A 7,925-nucleotide genomic window follows, 5' to 3' on the forward strand; every position below is an offset into this window, starting at 1 on the left:
CATCACATGAGTGACCAGTAACCAGGGCCATGATAAAAAAATCTGAGTTATTATGAACATGTGTTACAAGCAGCAACCACGATACCAGTTGTTAAAGCACAGTCATGGCTCTCGTGGCAGCGGGGGTCTGCCTGCTACCCCCAGAGAAGTCAATCCTCTGGCAAGGCGTGTGCCTGTGTCACTCCAAAAAATAAAGGAAGATCTGGTAGGCTTAGTTTGTATAGATTTATTAGCATACTTCTTTTTAATTTAATAAATTGCATTGCACATGTAAATGACGAGTCTTAAAAACTTTACTGCTGATACCTGTGTACAGTCCTCACATGGCATTAACAGCCATCATTAGGATTATTAGAACAATGTCTGGAAAAACCAGCTATGAAATGTGATGCCAGTGTCCCAGAAGTTGTACAGACTCAGAGGCAAAATGATATTCCTTGAATTCCCCAACCTAAATAAATCTCAGTGGTTTTCAGGAGCTGTTTGCAGCATTGGTAAAATTTCCTGAAACTCTTATATTGATTTTAAATTTGTGTTGGCAAGTTAAAAAAAAAAACCCATACCTTTCTGTAGAATCAGTCAAAATTTTCCCATCACTGTTTTGTTATATATGTTATGTATATTTAATATATATTATATTTATTACATTTTCTTAATTATATATTATATAGTTGCATATATTATTTAGGCTTGCATCCAAATGGGAAAAATGAATACTAATGTTCTGCATTACAGACATTTTTAATCAACAGAAAAAACCCAAATAGCAGCATAAAACTAATGGGGTTTAATTCACTTTTTTTTTTCCAAGTAAATTAGTAACTTTTCAATCTGATATGCATTTCCCCATTGACTCCTGTGTTTCCTGATGGAGGGCATGACCAGGGTCAGAAATAATAAAATTCGATGCAAAGTGACAATTCCCAGAGCTTTCTGAGCCAATATTGTCTGCCTCAGAGGTTGGGGTCATTCAAATAAAGACCAGCACGATATCAGAACTTTTGGTTTTTTATCCAAACAGCTGAGTCTTTCCCAGCTGGCCCATCACAGCTCAATAATCATATAGAGTTATATCAGTGATGCTCATTCATATTTCACAGGCTATAATAAACACAGTAAAAATTAGATGAGGTTCCATTTGAGGTTAAATGTTTCCATGAGATAATAATTTCTGTTTATAACAAGGAAAAAAAAAAAAAGACCACTGGTCTATTTTTAAAACCTAATTTAGAGCCGGTATCCAAAATATCAGTTCACAACAGACCATGAATGAGACAGGATTATGCTCTCTCCTTCATAGTTTTAAACATAAACGAGGGCATCAGGCATCCTGCTGTGCAGAGGCTGAGCAGGAGGAGCCGCAAGCCTTTGTCTTCCCCACATTGCAGGTGGTTTTCATTGTATCATCCCCAACGATTCTCACAAAAACAGATTTTCCTGCCCTGTCCAGGGCAGAGCCTTTACATCCTTGTGTCACATTCTGGTGTCTTCCTAAAACTTGAAATCATCCCACGGAAAAGGCACCGCATCCCTTTCCCCTCCTTCACAGCCGCTTACGGGCTTTGTGGTCCAGCCGTGGGGAGCTCGTGCCAGTGCCATGGGAAGGGTGGGGTGTTGCCGGCCGGGATGTTGCTGTCACAGCCGAGCACAGTCGGGCAGCGTGGAAAGAAAACAGGGAGAAGCGATAACACAAAGCTCATGTTGGGAGGGATGCAGCCGCCACTGCCAGGCAGCTCACCTACGGCTGTGGGCACGTGGAAATGGGCAACATCTGCCAAGGACTCTCTAGTGCAACAGTAAATTTTGTGATTTGTCAGTGGGAATCTTCAAACAAGCACTTAGAACATACTCTCATTGATTACGCCAAAATATGTGGCTATTTGGAGCTGTAGGTAAACAGGAACCTAACAGGGAGAGCAGTGCTGCTGTCTAGCTAAAGGAAAGCAGGAGTTGTGTTATCATTAACTGTACCTTATCAGTGTGTTCAAGGCTCAGCTGAAGTTTGAGCTGCGATGCGCTGGGTGATGAGCAAATGCACCGGCAAAACACGATCCCTTGCTGTGAAGAGCTTCCCAGTCAGATCAAAGGGTGAGAGGTAAATGCATTAGTCTTGTTTTGCAGCTTGGAAACAGCAGCAGCAGAACATTTGCAGGTGATTTTCCCCAAGGTCCTACTAAAAGTCCAAGATAAAGGTTGAGCAGACCTCTGAGGCTGTGTTCAGCACCGTAATCGCCCAGCTCTTCTCCCTAGGTTGAGCTTGCAGCTGCGTTTCCTGCCCTCTCCTTGACTTCAATAGATTTTTAGGGCACACAGAGAGTAAAACTTCCATAATTACAGACGCTGATGTGTTAAAGAGCACTCCAAATGCTTCTCTCTGGTTTTGCATCGGAGTAAGAAGGCATAGTTTCTTTTTCCCTAAATCATGCGGCTATTTGGAGTTGAGGTATTTCTGCCCGCGGAGCTGTACGTTCTGTTTTTATGCCATGTTGTTTGTGAGCTGTAGGCTGCAGTCTCTTTTCAATGAGAAAACAATAAAACAACTTGCTTTTGTTTCTTTTCAGACACAGAACATTATACTAGCTAAAAAGTGCCTTTTAGAAACGTAGCTTTGCTTGTGGAAGAGGGCTATTAACACGTTACCTTGTCCCCCAGCAGCTATAATTCATTGTGCCATTAAGATGGTGTCACGGGCTGATGGCGAAATAAACAGCTATGAGAAAATGTTCAGTAAATTATTTTGCAAGTTCAGTTTATTAAAAGTGTGTCCTTTAGCCTGTCTGCCTTAGAAAATTTATGCAAGGCAACTGAGGTTGATCCTGCTCTTCCTGGGGTGGACAGAAAGATGTCCTGGGCAACCCAGCAGGTCCCACCATAATAAGGGAGACCTGCTGCTGCCAACCCACCTGCAGGACAGGGCCCAGGCCATGGCACAGATTCCCTTGTTACTCTGCAAATGGCTCAGGCAATAGGCTTAAATTCATGCTCTACAGGAAAAACCTACATTAGTGCAGATGGAAACCACCTTTCCATACCGGGAGAGAAGAAATCTCAGATAACTTCAGCAACCTGACCCTCCAAAAAATCTCCGGCGAAGGGTCTCGGAGGGGAAGGTGGGGAGGAGGCACTGTCCCTCAAGCCGTCGCTGTCAGGCATGTGTGTTTTTGCCAGTTGCTTTTCAGAAAACCTGAGCCGGTTATCGAGTGTTCACATGAAAATCTCCGATTCCAGAAGTTTTGTTGTCGTAGAGCCAGAAAAGCTGAGCAACGTGAAGCCAAGGTTTCAAAATCAGACAGCTAGGAAGTGTGTTTTGAGAGTTTGCAATCTGGAAGCCCTGCCTCTAGAGACAAGCGATGAAGCTCCTTTCCGCTGAGAAGAATCAGAAGCAACGGGCTTATGCTTAGCTAAGGGCATGTGGCACGCGAGCTGAGGGGTAACTCAGGATTTTTCAGCCTGTGGGTAGCACTACCAAGAAAATTAATAAAATTAATACCCCTTGCAGTGTGTTTTCATTCCTCCTTCCAGGGAGATGTAGCTAAAAGAGACCCTCTTATGTTAAAATCTGAAAAATTCAGGAATTGCAGGATTTAAGGCTTCCTTCCAGAAAAATAGAGCCCGCTTGGCAGAGGGAAGGTTTCCAGGCAGAATGTAGCTGCCCGTTCAAACAGGCACTGAGCAGAGGGAGGCAGGGAGGGATTCTGGACACCTCAGCAGTCTTTAAATCTCACTAGTTGTGGCTTTGTTTTGAAGCAGACAGGTAACTGGGGAAGTAACACACAGCCCAGTTTGGGACTGGAGATACCCCGTATCTTTTGCACAGTACCTCATGCTAACCATGCTCGCTGAGGGCTAGCTCGGCCCCCCAGAATCCCCACCCTCCAGAAAAAACCCACAGCCAGCCCTCTCACCTCCCCAACACCCATCAGTGCGTGCTGGGGGCCGGATCCTGGGCTCCAGGGTGGGTTCCCACCAGGCCTGGCAGAATGGAGATCTCCCATGGGCAGATTTCACGCTTCCAGGTGAAAAGGCTCGATGAGGTGGGGAACGGAAAAATCCTTGGCAATTTCCTCAGCTTAACGACTTTTAAATTGGATGGCATTGATTATTTTAGTGATGAAGTGTGCTTGGAATATGGAGACAACACAAAAGCATGAATGGAGATTAACTCTTTTTTCCAGCCCTAGAAAAATATTAAAAAAGAGTTACCAGAGTATTTGAAAATATTTTTAATAGTTTGGAACAACTAAATTTAGCTAAGCTGCAGATAGGCCTCTCTTTATTACAGCTAGAGTTACTATGGCAACATGCTACAATTATTTATCGCCATGACGATCCACTGTAGATTTTTTAAATGCATTATCTATTTTTGTTTGCATTGTCATTCCTGCCAGGGGAGGGAAGACACCAATTTGGTGCGCTGTGAAATGGTCAACATTTCATCCAGGCAATTGTGGGGTGGAGGCTGGGGGAGATTTTAAAATGAGCAGCAGTAAAAACCAAGGAACAACCGCTCTCAGGATCATTTTTTTTTCTTTTTTAATCTAAAATAGGTTACTGTTTCTGACTGACAAGCAAATAGGAGCTTGTTCTTTGCCTGTCTTCTGACTGCTCTTTGATAATCTGAGATACCAGAAACAAATGTGAATGAACGAAGTTCTGCGACACCCATGAACAGTTATCTCTGCCATGGAGAAAGGGAAAAGCGAACGAGCTATATTAGGCAACTTTTCTAAGGTCACATCACCAGGCAGCGATAAGGATGCGATTAGGACCTGCTTCCTTGGCCACATTCTCCGGCGTGGTGGCAACATCGTGATTACGGTGCTGCTGTCACAAGTGCTCTGCATCTTTATTATCTATACCAGGTCAGGGGAAATCACAAAAGCCTGTCCATCCCTAGTTTGCAGGAGAAAGGGAAGGATATCCGCTATGTGCTGGAGCTTCAGTTGTTTAACTGTGACAGTACAGGCACTCTACCAGCTCACTAATGCTTGTGGGACTTTTTTTAGGTGCAGAGTAGGTTTCCACTGACCTTGCTCAGCCCACAGCAGTGTACCAGGGCAGAGGTAGCTCCAACCCGCAGATGTCTCACCCTGGCAGAGGCACAGCAGATCTCCCTCCAACCCAGGGCATGGTGTGTGGGCAGCCCTGTCTCGAGCAGGAAACACACCACCCATCTCCTGGTACCCCTCTGTGGGAAGATGTGTGAGTGGCGCAGACGTGCTTGAGGAAAGGATGGTGGATATTGTTCTGACACATCCAAATAATGCTCTGCTGATCCTGTCCAGAGTGGTGGTTAAGTAATCCTAAGGAAGACTTGGAAAGAGCTCCCTTTGTGGCTCTCTGACTAATGAAAAGCCCTTTATATAATTCTGCAATCAACTGCATGGGGCTGCTGGGACGGGTAATTGGGCTACGAACAGGCTCCATTTACAGGAGGTTATGTAATTTACCGTTCTGTCATGGTCCGCTCCCAAAACTGTGATTCTTTCTCCAAGGCTTACATTCCCAGAGATACAAGTAATGATCGAGACCCGGCCCTTCGCATCTTAGGTCATGAACAGGATCTTTACAGATGTGGTTAGTCTGGATTAAACCCAACTCCCCGCTGTGCAAAGGTGGGGAATCTCCTGGTGGGAGATTCCAGATTTTTGTACATGTACACGTAGATGTTAAAGTGATGGGCACTCAAGAAATGGATAGACAGGCAAGCTAGATAGAGGGACATCGTGGCTTGGACTATATCCTAGCTTCTTTCTTATCAGTGGGTGTCCACTGAGGGCTTTGTAGAGCATGTAAAGCAAGAAGGGTATTTTAGGTGAAAGATGTACCTCAGTAAAAAAGGACATAGCATGCAAAGATAGAAAATGCTACATTAAACATCCAAATATTGGGCTGGGAGAGAATTTGCAGAGCTGTGTGAATTAGCAAAACATTAAAGAAGAGATAAGTGTTACTTTTATTAAATAAAACCAGACTTTTTGCTCTTTTAGTGTTCAGGGACTAGGGACAAGCAATGACTGCCCATTAACAGGTGCCAACTACAACTGGTGAAAATGGTGAGGAAAGCTCACTGGTGTTACACATTGAGAAAGAATCCCTGGAGGGGCAAGAACCATTTTGAAATACCTCTGTACTCCCCAAACCAAAACCACATCATTTAATGCTTGAGAACATGGGCTATATTGAAGAAAACCCCTCACTTATATAGCAGTTTTGAAATTCCAATCCAGCAAAGACATTCTCCTACTTAGAGAGCTCTTGGGTCACACATCTGCTGCTCCTCAGTCTAATAGAGCAGATAGTGCTGGTGCTCACCCCTGGCATCTCCTGGTACTTTCAGCTGCAGAGCAGCCTGGTGTTTGCTGCTTGTGAGGGTGTTCGAGCCAGGTCTTTACTCATTAACAAAAAAGCCCAGCACCCTGCTTCCCACTCCTCTGTTGCCAAACACGCACCCAGCAACGTGGAAGCGGAGAAGAGTTTTTGCAACAGCCCCAGCAGTGACTCACCCGTCGGCTTCCTGGTCCCGATCAGGGGAGATCCGCTTTGCAGAACAAGCACAGTGCTGCTCTGCATCCCTGGGCCTCAGCAACTGCATCCCCACCATTGCCTCTGTCTACGGGCACTAAACAACTGCAAACGGCATGGCATTCCTCAGAACTGGCACCCACGATTTACAAACTCAAACCGGTGTGTGAAAGATGGATGGAGGGAGCAGAGGGGCGCAATAATCCCAGCAGGATCCCTACCATGGATTTGGTAGGTGCCCAGCTTGCAGGGTGGCAACTGCTGCTGTCAGGTGTATGCGGAATAACAAAAAAGCCTGACCGTCTCCAAGGCACAGTTTAGTGTTGTGCTGAGATATTAGGAGTAGCTATAAGCAGGCTTGTGTGATGCTTTGCCATGGGTAATTCATTCCACTTCTCAGAAAGGGCTGTCGGTCCAAGCAACGCATCCCCTGAAAGTGGCTGTGGGACTTGCTGTGCCTGAGCGGAGCCAGATGGACATTCCCAGAGGGTCACGCTCTATTTACGAGACTGTTACCAATAGTCTTCAAGGGGGATCTTGCTGTAGGCCAGCCCTGCAAGACCAATAATCAGACTGAAAAATATGAAAAACAAGCATAAGAAAGGCTTGCTTTCCAGCCCCGTTTCCGAGGTGACGTTTCCCTACCTTTGGCACATGCTGTGGCACAGAGACTCCTTCAGAGTGGTACGTGGTCCTGCCTGCAAAGCCACACGCCATGTCCTGTGGCAAATCAACTGAGACGCATGGCTGTAGCGAGCCCCAGCACACTCCTGCTGTCATGTCAATAGTCCCTGGGCAAAATGAGTTTAGGAACTGCTGTTTCAGACCAGAGAGGTTAACAATCATTGATTTAATACTTTTCCTGCACCTTCCAAGGTTGAGCCATTGCTGAGTAGATGGACTTTGTTTTTTCACCTGACTATATGAACCACAGGTCTGAGTACAAAATCCACTGGTGACTGCTAACAAAAGCCTAAGAAGTGTTTGCAGAAAGCCTGAGCACAGCCAGGCTCTGTGGCGGCAGTGTTTGGTGGGTAATGATTGGGTTACACTGGATAACAATCTCTTTTCCGTCCAGCAGGGAAATATCACTCAACAGAAAAGAAAGAGGCAGGACCAAAACTGTTAAGACCTCCAGAGTTTGTGGCTGTCACAAGGGTCCACAGGCAGAGAGACTGGGAGCATCTCTCATCACGATTTGAAACCCTGAGGATACGGAAGGTGAGGTGGAGCGTGTGGGATTTCCTTGATTTTGCAGGTTTGATGCCAGGATGGGGAGAGGGCGAACGCACCCCTGACACACCACCATGTGACGGTGAGCTGCAGCACAAGCCCGTGCAAACGGGAACTCTGCAAGTCACTTTGTCCCCCAGGTTACTCTGCTCCTGCATGGGAAGCTG

General features: G+C 45.7%; 1 long non-coding RNA gene across 1 annotated transcript; it reads right to left on the reverse strand.

Annotated features, from left to right (window-relative positions):
- Positions 1–270: 270 nt before the first annotated feature.
- On the reverse strand, positions 271–7,448 carry LOC142060445 (uncharacterized). Its single transcript, XR_012661751.1, has 3 exons — positions 7,171–7,448; positions 6,507–7,078; positions 271–4,177 (listed from the first exon to the last, which is right to left on the reverse strand). It is a non-coding gene; the product is annotated as an uncharacterized LOC142060445 (long non-coding RNA).
- Positions 7,449–7,925: the final 477 nt, after the last annotated feature.

This window comes from Phalacrocorax aristotelis, chromosome 7 (genome assembly GCF_949628215.1).
Source record: "Phalacrocorax aristotelis chromosome 7, bGulAri2.1, whole genome shotgun sequence".
NCBI classification, from domain to species: Eukaryota; Metazoa; Chordata; class Aves; order Suliformes; family Phalacrocoracidae; genus Phalacrocorax; species Phalacrocorax aristotelis.